The following is a 12,757-nucleotide window of genomic DNA, read 5'->3' as shown; positions in this document are numbered from 1 at the left end:
TATTACACTACACCAGTACGCAGTCATAGTACGCGCCACAGACATTACTGAAGTATCTCTTCCCCAAAGGTTTATTTCACAATGAATGAAATCAGCAGGATTACCAACAAGGGGCATTTCAAGTGTACTGTGAGTTGTACATTTCTTTTAAACATGTTTACTTACTGCTTACTGTTGCAAAAACACATTTACACCCACCTTATTCTGGCCTAAACAAAGTTATTAACAACTCTTGCAGGTCTTGAACCCTAGACCATGCACACCACAGTTCGTGGACTTACCACAAAGCCATTTGAGTTATACACATGTTGCATGGTTTTTAGAATACACCGTTTACTACAGGTATTCCACAGTAGTGAAAACACATGGGACATTCACTTTGTGTACATATGTACAGTACCTTTTAATGTACTGTACTTTGTGAAACAACATAGACAAGTCTACATATGTACAACTGTTTTAAATACATACTAAATATATATATATATATATATATATATATATATATATATATATATATATATATATGGGTCCCCTTCTAAAGACCGAACCAACGATTCCCCGACACAGAAATCACCGACGCCAGATAACCGGCAGGTACGTATACCGACAGGGTGATTTGCCGACAGCGGAAAGACCGACAAGGGTAATGTGTGATCGCGACCCGGTAAGTGTGCGACAGTGACGGAGGTTGGAGTGGTCAGGTAAGTGAGTTAGGGTTAGGGTGCAGGTAGGTGAAGTGTGCGTTAGTGTCGGAGCTTGGGCTAGGGGTGGGTAAGTGAGTTAGGGTTAGGGTGCAGGTAGGTGAAGTGTGCGATAGTGTCGGACCTTAGGGTTAGGGTTTGGGTCAGGGCTAGTGTATGCTATGTAGTGTAGTGTGTTGTTTACGCGTGTGTCGGTGTTATGGTGTTCGGTGTTTGCGTTGTCGGGTTTGTGTGTTGTCGGTTTTCTGCCGGTGATTTCTGTGTCAGGGAATCGTCGGTTCGGTCTTTAGAAGGGCACCCATATATATATATATATATATATATATATATATATATATATATATATATATGTGTGTGTGTGTGTGTGTGTGTGTATTTCTGTGATATGTACACACACACACACACACACACACACACACACACACACACACACACACACACATATATATATATATATGTATATATATATATATATATATATATATATATATATATATGTATATATATATATATATATATATATATATATATATATATATATATATATATACAGACACATTTATAGCCATATATATAAACATCTCTGAACACCCTTTGTGACACAGAAGGATTCCAAAGAAATTGAAGTGTACACAAAACATAGGCAACTCTTGTATTATAACATTTAAATTTTAATTAGTTCACCAGAGAAGGGATGGTTGTTGTGTATGTGGAGTTTGGGGTGGGGACTGATGGGTAAGGAAATACACCACAGGGATTGTGGAGTTTGGGGGGGAATGATGGGTAAGGAGATACACCCTGGGGATCACGTCTGTGTCACTGCTCAACAGTGGCACAGGAAAGTAACATACCCAACAGTAGTCATTCTTGATTGTCTCTTCTTTTCTATTCCTACCTATGTAATAGTCTGTAGACTCCACTCACCACAGATGACTACCATGGTGTGCAGCATGTTAAAAGACATAACACATGTGTATGCCTGGCTATAGGGTAGTCACACACACACAAACACGCAAACACTCACCAGTATTGTGCTTACAAGTCTTGCCTATGTAAAGGTTACTAGTAGAGTGGTAAGCAGTTGGGGGATGTGGCACAGAACCCATACAATTACAGTTTATCTGATTCTGTGTCTGAGCTGGGTGACATCACAGGAATGATTACTTGGAGTGGGGAGGGGGGAAAGGGTAGTTTAGCAGATGACAAGGATAAAGGCCAATGCAAAAGGTGGTTTCTCTTTGGAAAGCAGAAAAACCCACTCTCATGACAGGATGCAGACACAAATGCACACACACTCAGGGATTTGCACACACACACACAGTTGCCAGTGGTGGGATCAGAACTCCTGCCTATCTACAGGTCACTATTACAGTACTACACAGTTACGAGACACACCACAGAGATTACACATTTCTAGGCCGTCAGAATGCCATTTTAAGATTGAGGACATCAACAGGTATACTGACAGTTAAGATGTACATAGCTGTAATCCTGTGTGTTTAAAGTGTCCATTACAACCTGTATGCACAAACAAGACACATCATTTGTAGGTAAGACATAGGTAGGCCTGAAAGGTGTATTTGTAGCACAACAAGCCCTGTACTGGAGTATGTCCATCTGTGGAATGGACTAGTACTATCACTATGCAGGGTTACAGTGGGCATTTTCATACACTTAGAAACAAAGGACTTGTTTGGATGCACAGACTCCAATTACACAAGTTGACAGTGGGCGCACTCATACACTTAGTAGCACAGGGCTGTTTGTGATACACTCTGATTCTAACTACAGAAGGCCACAGTGGGCATGCCCATACACTGATACGTACAGAACACGTTGTAATGGACTCCTATTGTAAACACACAGGTTTACAGCTATGTACATCTTAATTGTCAGTATATATGCACATCATACAGGTTTACATCGGTAAAAGCAGGGTTTTTAAACCTGGGTCAGTTTTAAAAGTTTATAGTCATATTCAATATAGTAGTATGGGTTATAATAACCATTTGCGAAATTAAAATATTGCAATATGGGTTAATCAACTTTTTGTACTCACTTTTTGTGAAATCAGCGAACTTAGGTATAAAGTAGTTGCCATATGATAATAGATAGTTTAAACGAGGTTTTTAAAGGTTAGGCACTATAAGTACAAACTGAAATTTAATATACAGGGTAAGGCATATATGGTGTTTATAGTTGATTTTTAACATAACCAAGTCATTTCTTAGATTGGATGTAATTTAATATGCCTTGTCAGTATAGGTTTTATATGATGGTTAATATATATATAACTATAGAATAGCCCGATACAAATAAGTGATAAGGCATGTTTAGAGGAAGTAAAATAATAGTATTAGTATTAGCATAAGCTAGTAGTGTTTAAGATTGACATCCAAATTCATATTTAAGTAAGTTGTTCTGTTTTAGAATAAGTTTGATTAATTAATTGCACCATATGGGTTTTATGATATGTAATACATGTTTTTTATTTATTTTTAGGTCAGAAAGATTTTTTGTAAATTTTGTATTGAAGTATGTATATGTATGTATTTTGGTAAGGGTTTGTTTAAATGTTAGTACTCCCTTAATAAAAGTAATTATATAATTGAATAATTGAATAGGGAGCACTTTAGTATAAAGGCGTTGTGTTGGTAATGTGTTTTGTCTGAAGAAGGGTGGGCATTGACCTCGCCGAAAGCACTTTTTAAATCCATGTTTTCTATACATCCTGCTTGGATTAATTTCAGTTTTATCTCTTGCTTTTTGGTTTTTAATCAATTTTAGAAGGCCATTCTAACTGACTGTAAATGTGTAAGTCCTGGGGTGAGGCTTGTTTTACCATAGTCTACTGATATACCCCCCTCCCACATACACTCACCACAATCTAGTATCCCTGTGGATGTCCGCAATTGTAGAAGGCCATTCTGACTGCCTGTAAATGTGTAATCTCTGTGGTACCTCTCATCACTGTGTAGTACTATAATAGTGATTTGTAAATGGGCAGGGGTTCTAATCCCAACACTGGCAACTGTGTGTGTGTGTGTGTGTGTGTGTGTGTGTGTGTGTGTGTGTGTGTGTGTGTGTGTGTGTGTGTGTGTGTGTGTGTGTGTGTGTCAGAGTGTGTGTTTCTGTGTCTGTTAATCCCTGAGTGTGTGGGTGTGTATGTGTGTTTGCATCCTGTCATGAGAGCGGGTATAACTGCTTTCCAAAGAGAAACTACTTTTTCAACTAGCCTTTACCCTTGTCATCTGCTGAACCACTCTTTTACCTCCTCCTCGCTCTGGGTAACCATACCTGTGATGTCACCCAGTATGGATGTGAGGCTCTGGCCACAGTAGCTTACTACACAGCTATCATGCTCTTGGGCCATTAAATCAGTAAACATTTTTGAAACTTGGGAGATTATAACTGTGATGTGGAAGCTACAAAGTGCATGCAGGTATTGTCATACAGACCTGTGAGTAGTCTAAAGTTACATATGGAACACTAACTAAAAACACTGACATCCCCCTTGTAGTCTGTAAGCACACATTTGGCACATGCAATTACACCTGCAAGTGGAAGGAAGAACATCAAGATCAACATGCAGTTACTGGTGTTGCACATGATACATACTGTCAACAGTACAAAATGCACTCTAAAACTGTAGTACATGGTATGTCTGCTGCCTGTCAACACTACTTAACAATGGTAATCTACAATTGTCTTCCTAGTATGTTCAACCTGTGCGTCAGACCATATGACCATGTCCCTGCACCGATGGTATGGATGACAGGGATGCGGCACAGGAATCATCATATGCACAGGGTGATAATGTTTGCCAGAGGCCTAGGCTGCACTATTGGATGACATCATGTGTGTGGGTTAAGGCCTTTTACCTCATTGGGCGTGTGTGGATGTTATGTGTGTGTGTTGAGGTACCCTACATTTGTTTCTGGTGCGTGTGTGTGTGTGTGTGTGTGTGTGTGTGTGTGTGTGTGTGTGTGTGTATGTATGCACACTGGTCTGGCATGTGTCTGGCCTACACAGGGGTATTATTCACAGCTGCAGACTGTACAGGGCAAGTTGTACAGTTCACAGTGTCCGGCCGTGACCATGTGACCTGTGCCTACCAGGGGTTGCATGGCCACTACCAGGCACAGGTCCAGATTGGGTACTATCTGATGACACATGTCCACTGGAACCATGTCCCTTTTGGAACTGTCCAGGACCATGTGCATGTGGCCTGCTGTGTCCTGGTGTGGACAGCACAGCACCAGCTGCACTGCTGCTGCTACCGCCACTATGTGAGCGGGCATGTGAAGTGGCATGTCCACGTACACCTTCAACAGTTGGTGTAGTTGGCCTACATACATGTGCTCGATGCATTACTCCCACCAGATGTTCTAGCATAGACATTCCACACTCGAGGATCGACATGCCACAGTCAAGGACTCCCACCATGTCACACAATCGTCCATCCAAAATATCTGCAAGCTGATGGTGAGCATTTGCAATTGCCTGGATGTTGTCAGTTAAAGAACGGACAGCAGCCCTCTAAGCCTCAGACCTTTTCTGTTGTGCTGTACAAAACATGCCTTTGCCTCCATTACAGCCTGAAACATGCAACTTGTGACACCAGCTGACGTGCTATGTCTTGCAGGGGCATTTTGGCTAGAAGCCCCCCTACAAGCAGCCCTGGACACATGCCTGTTTGGGACATCACCAGTCATTTGGCTGGGATCAAGGTGTGCAGACGCACCTTCCATAGTCTCCACAGTTTCCTGTTCCATGCTACCACCCGCCACCTGTCCTTTCACTATGGCCACTGGTGATGGGGTATGTGTAGGCATGACAACTGTGTGCGGGGATGAGGGGGATACAAGTGGAATGCCAACCAATGGCACAGATTCAGCCCCTGACAACCCTGCCTGTGCCTCAATCATACTTTCATCATCACTGCTAGAGTCTGTGGGGACACTAACATCAGGTGGACCAGAGGATGCCAACACACATACATCAACACCTGTGAGGGGCAGACTAGAACTGTACATTACCAGTTATACATCACAGTACAGACACACAGAGAAAGACACACAGACAGACACACAGGCAGACACACAGACAGACATAGTGAGACACAGACAGACACAGGCAGACACAGACAGACACATGATATGGCACCCAATGGCATGCAACATGCATGTGATATGGCAGAAGTCATTCAGCATAGACAATTATAGTGGCAGTTATCATACATCCCTGAGTTGCACACAACAGCATGCATGTGTTATGGCAGAAAGCATGCAGCTTACACAATTATAATAATAGTTAGCATACATCCCTGTGTTGCACAATTTGTGTTAGTAGGTTATGCCCCAAACCTGCAACACAATGCATGCACTATGCACCATTGCACCGCACTGCTTTGTTCAGTGCACTATAGCCCACATTGTAACAGACCATTGCTGACCTGGATACATACACCAGTGATGCTTTGTGTTGGCCACTGCCCCTATGTGTGAGGAGGACATGAGCAGACGGGTATGTTGAGTGAATACTATGCAAGCAGATGGGTATGTTGAGTGAATACTATGTTTGCCAGAGCCCTAGCTTGCATATCTCCCCATAAACAGTGCATGTCTGTTCAACATTAGTCTGCTTAACTCTGAGCTGAGTCTACAGACAATGTGCATGTGGCTGTACACATGTTTGACATGGCTGTCCCTACTTTGCAATGGTGCCACAGACTAGCACAAGTTAACAGTACACCGGCTTGATGTGTGGCATATGACCTTGCCAATCACATGTAGTATGACGTGTCTTCTGCTGAAGTGATGAATGACATGCATACATGTTTAACACAATGGTGCTCTTTCAAATATACAGTGAGGTACTGGTGTCCCAATGCAGGGGTGTGTTATATTAGCATGGACCTTCAGCTGACGCAATGATGTCAGTCCACCCTACAGATATACAGTGACATATTGCACATTGAGCTGATGTGCATAGCCATTGCAGGGCATCATGTGGCTTCACTATTGCTATACAGTGTGAGTTACAGGCACAATTCATAGCCATGACTGTGTTCAGATACAATACATATCTAATGTGGAATGTGACCCACGTCACTGAGGTGTATACACACTAAACCCTAATATGGAATGTGTGACACAGGTCACTGAAGGGTATACAGATGGCTCCCCTGCACATCTGCAATCATATTGTGGATGTCTGGCAACTATGCCCAGACACGGGTAACTTTGCAGTACGCCATGTTCCACATGCCATCTGTGCACCTCACACATATGTGGAGCAACCATGACAGTGATTTCTGACACCAGCAAGGTGAATGTACTGTATCTGTGGCCTGCTGTGGTTGTAAGTGTATGTTGTGCAACACATTTATGTATTTGGATACTATATAGGTTAAAGCTTTCATGTCGTGGCACACTCAAAATGTTCAAGACATGTTTTGTGGTGCTTTGATGTCATGCCTACACAAGGTGTGCACAGCCCTGTATGATGTTTTGTGTGTCACATCTGCAGTATAACCATTACACAAAGGCCATAGTTGTATTGTGTCGAGCCAATGTACAACAGGGTGTACACACATGTACATCCCTTCTACTGTCTGTGTTGCTTCATGTCTCTGGCCATCCTCCATGGCTGTGTGCAAACATGTTTTGTCCAATGGTTGTGATGGGCATCAGTTTCATATGTCAGTGTTGTCCCGTATGGCATACACCCGTAGATGTCAAATGCTCCACTGAGGACAGATTTATGCAGAAAAAGGGTGGTCTGTTTGGGATGTGAGATATCATGTTTTGCAGGATATTTAACCAGTGTTGCAGTCAGCCCACAAAATGTCATGAACATGTCAGATAGCAGATGACATTGTGTGACATTCATAGCAAGGGTATACTCCACAAGGGTGACTCCTGTCGGTTTGTCATAATCCAGCTCCAAAACATATAGAGTGTGGGCACACATATGCTCTTTGTATAGTACTGTTTGTATTCCACACATGTGTAATGCTGATCTGTAGTACATGTCCACACAGCGAACCACACCTCCACCATTGTATTTACAGCTGTCCGCACATCTGGCAATGACAGTTTGTAAAGTTTACTGTAGGTGTTTTTTATAGTCTTCAAATATTCCACATGGGTAACCACTGTGATGCATTGCATGTCTGACCTGTATATATTAACAGGATCACCATACATTATGTGTGCATGTGTTAAATGGCCACATGGCAGATAGCATGCATTTAATATGATCTGTGCATTATCAAGCCTGATAAGTAATAACAAACTCATCAGCAACAGGCTGTTCTCACTGCAAAATGCCTGAGGTACCTAAATAGGAGTGTCAGAGCAGTAAGATCATTATCCACACCTGTGTGATAGCTATAGGATGCAATGTGCATGTTGGCACATAAGCCAGTACAATAGACTATACTATGCAGTGCACATATGTGCATACATAGAGTAGCAAACTATAGTATGTGGCATGTGTGCATACATGCCTTGCATATGATAAGTTAAATATTGTACAGTAACACATGTATCTACATTAAATATAGTTGTGTTATATGTGCAGTAGTGACTTACCAGCCAACTCCTGGCTCAGTGGTTGTGAGACACCCACCTCCACAATACCAGCTGAAGCTTGTGGATGGAGTTCTGCAGGTGTCCCCAGGTTGGCCAGGAGCTTCTCAGTACATGTGAGTAGGGGCTGGGTGAGTGGCCCCCACCTGTTGCAACTTGTTCCCTGGCAATTGCATTTGCACGCTGTTTCGCCCATCTAATTAAGTCAGTGCAGTGTCAGCACACCTGCTGATAGGTGCAAATGTGGCCACCAACATCATTTACCCTCCTGCGAAGTTCCTTCCACTGGGCATCCTGGTGCTGTGCATCCTGTGGCACGTCTGAAAAGTGTCTCATGGTTGTCAAGGAGGTATGGAATGAGGACCTCATCCTCCATGCTGCTGTATGGTGGCACCCTGGCACGTGGCATACCTAGCAGACATTATTAGGGTGACAAGTCACAGTAACTCACAGAGAAGTACAGACGTACAGCTGCACATACATGTGTATCACATTTATTATAATTACACATATGGCTTTGCAAATCTGCATGACACTAACACCACTGACATGTTTAACTCACACACATTTGACACTTACTGGTGATCTCATGTTATCACCATATATATGTGTGTCAAGTGATGACATTGCTCATACTCCATGTGGATGTTGTCTTGATGTGGGCATGTCTGTTTGCCTGTACTGGTGCTCTTACCTATTAGCACATGCCTGGATGTGTTGACATGAATGCAAGAGACATTAATGCTGTGTATAAGTCACATATATAGTCATACACAGCCTTAAGGGACATGACCTGTGACCTGCAGACTTGCTCACAGCAAGTTTTACATGTATGTGTGTTTTGCCATATACATCTACATAACACTGTACAGCAGTATATCATCCTGCCATGTATTACCTGTGTTGCACATGTGAAACACATGGGACAATGGCTAGCTTGATGGTATTTGCAGGGTTGGATATCAACTATAGCATGTATGGTCATAGTGAACTAGTAGGCTATATGCCCTTGGCCATGTATGAGCATAGGCTGAAAGGTTACCTAGCTGTAGTCAACAGACAGGTAACTTTCAGTGGCCAGTTCAAGCAGTGCCACAGAAATGATCCACATGTTTACTGATATATTTGCCATGCGGTCATCACACCATGTCTCAAAGAGGGGCAATGTGCAGCTTTGCTGGACAGGGATGCATAGTATGGCAGGAGTATGTAAAGTGTATGGGACAGGGATCTCTCAGGCATGTTATGATCCTTGTAATAAAAAGGTGGATGTCCATGTAGTATGTGTTTATTTGACATCAGGATGTGTAAGTGTAGCATGTCCAACATCACTGGGTTGGACATGGCTTTATTCAGGGTAGGCATCATGCTACATAGTGGAGCTAGGGTTTTGGAAGGCCGGTGTAGGCCAGCTGAACATGGCCAATAATACTTAAAGGAAATATGTTATCTATTATGGGTCGATTGAATGATGAGTATAGGTGAACAATGATCTCTATATTCATGGCTGGCACCCTGTCATGATTAGGGGTGCCACTTGTGGTGAAGTGACTATAAAAGGAAAGACTACTGTCCAGCTGGATCCCATACACACACAGTTTCCATTATGCTGTCCACTGCCTAGGTGGTAGTTCATGTGTACAGGGTTTTTAACGTAGGGGATGACAATGCGATACTTTGCAGTGAGATTGTGGTCATATGTCAGACACCACACATCTGACCCACAAAGGCCCTTCTGTATGTTGCCCATAGCAATCATTGAGTCAACTATAGCTCCAAGTTCATAGTCATTTGCAAACTTCAATAGGCAGATGCCTTCTGTGTTAGTCTGTGTGGTATAGAGTTAGATAACAAAGAGGGGGAGTACCAGGACTGAACCCTGTATTACTGTAGTTAGCACAGGTTTGCTGTGCATGTATTAATAATACACCTTCTGTAGTGTTGGTTCTGCCAGAAGTCCAGTTGCCAACCAATCATGTGACATAAGCATATACACCAAGTAGTGTAGCTGGAACCCAGTATGGGTGATGGTGTCCTAAGTACTGGCAAGGTCAAGTTATGCTGTGTGAATCATCCTTACTGTCACCTACATCTGTACTGACTACATCAAATAAGTTGATCAAGGTTCATGGCCTTACAGACCAGACTCAGCAGGGTAGTAGTGCACTATTTCCCATTATCAGTGGTGTCTCCCCCTTTGTGGGGTTTGATAATTGTTGCTGTGCACCATTCAGTGTGTACACAACCTGACATGCAGCTATGATTGAACATGATGTACAGGTGGAGAGCAAATTGTTCTGATGTTTGTGTAATACACACCTTGTGATGTTGACAGGTCCCATGCAAGCTGTATATATGGCTTTAGAGAGTGAAGCTTGTACCTGCATAGTTGTTATTACAGGGACTCTGTAGTGTACATGAATATATAAATTTATGCACCTGTTAGGGGGGGGAGGTGAGAGTGGGTTTAAGTTATCACATACCCTTGCTACTTCTATAGGTGCAATATAGAATGCACGGTGATTGGCCTCATAATATGTGGCAGATTAGTTTCACAGTGGCTTTGTGTAGTCTTATATGGTGTATCTAAATCTTACTGAGGCTGACCAGAGATCACCTCCACTCATGTGTGTTCACTCTTGCAACAGCGTATACCTTCTGTGGTACAATTTATGGCAGGGTATCACCAGTTTTCCTTCCTGTTTGTGTTTGGTTGAATCTTGGTTCTGTTTTAATAGCACAATCACTGCACTAATGTGAGTGCTTAAAGTGCTTTTGTGTAGGATTCAGCATTTGCACATGCATTGTCCATCTGCATAGGTACCATGACATTCACCACTTCAGTCTTAAGAAGCATAACATTGGTTTTGAAGACTGACTATATGTAGCATACTGTTAGCCCTGTTTGTGTGACTATGGTGATCCAGGTCATTGTGGTGATGAAATCCAACATGCATTGAGCACAGGTGTTGGTACATGAGGAGTCTTCCCAGTTAATTGTGGGATAGTTGAGAGTAGCCATTATTATGATTTGCTGTCTCAAATCTAATATTCCCCACTACGGCACAATATGACAGTTGGGAATTCAGAGTCATGGTGGGTGATCTGTAGCAAGGTGCAATTTGGATTCCACTTTGGCACAGAGGTAGTTGCTCAGCATAATGCATCTGAAGTTATGCAAGTGCAACTAGCCTGGGGGGGTAGATATCCTTCAGGAATATGGACACACCTGTGGCCTGTGTGTTCCAATAAAGGATAATGGCCAAGAGGTGAGGTATGTGTTATAACATGGTCATGTAGGGGTGCTCTCTGGAGCCGTGAACCATATCTCAGTCACTGCACAGATATGTTATCCATGTTAAGGATTGACGTACGTGAGTTCATACTGAGTTTATGAAATGTATCATTGAGTAGCTAGACATGCAGTTTATTTCTAGGCTGTCCCTGTTACAACAGTGGAATTGTCACTTGAACCTTGCATGATGAAGGAACTATAGGGGACGCATGAGCCCTAGCCAGTATCCAGATTCCCAGGGGTGACAGGTGCAGGCCCTGTCTGGCAAAACATCATGGTCTATCAACCATGTTATCCAGGCAGAGAGATACTGGATACCCTTTGGATTACACCAGTACATTAGACAATTGGGGAATACAATCCTTTTGTCCCTGTACTGCAGTATCATTCTGGGCAAAGGCAGACTGCTACCCGGGCCTTGGGACATACCTGCATGGGCTACAAGACCTGACAGTTCCTACATGTGTGTTTCCATGCAGTCCAGGCTACGGCATTCCAGGTCCTGCACAACAACATGGAATATGCCAGAGCCATGTGTACAGTTCAAAAGGTGGTCTGAGTGTATGAGTATGTGGCTAATCATGGCAGACAGGCAGCTGACAGCATGTTTTCCCTCATATAGCTTGGTGTGTGACATAGTGCTGGAATTTGCATTCACATATGAGCACTACTGGGCATGTTTCTGGCCACGTGTTCTGAGGAGTGGCACAGTTTTGCAACCTATGTCATACAGTTTGTGTATTTTGTTCATAGGTTCATAGGTTCATACTAGGCTATCTGCCCAAGGGCATTTATAAGCCTAGCCCATAGTTATGTGGCTTTCGCCACCCCTTTAGTTTGAATAAAAACTATGCCTATCATTTTGCTGTGCCTCTGTCAAGCAGTGACGCTGAAGTAATCCCTGGGGTATATCTGCAATCTCCCATCCATTGGTCAAGATTCCTCTTGAACAAGACCAGAGAGGTGCTCTGCCTCACATGTACCGGGATTTTGTTCCACAGCATAGGGAGTCTCTGGGTGATGAATCTGTCCCTCCAGCACGTTCTATTTATAACCGTGTCAAGGTTTAAGTCTCCCGCCCTTGTGGTTCTGAGGGATCTAGATTTTTTGAGGTGAAGCATATTCATCAAATCTGGGTTTGACATGGCCTTATATGTCAGGCA

Source organism: Protopterus annectens, chromosome 1.part1 (genome assembly GCF_019279795.1).
Source record: "Protopterus annectens isolate FY-2018-M chromosome 1.part1, PAN1.0, whole genome shotgun sequence".
Lineage (NCBI taxonomy): Eukaryota > Metazoa > Chordata > Ceratodontiformes > Protopteridae > Protopterus > Protopterus annectens.
Note: the sequence above shows the minus strand (reverse complement) of the source record.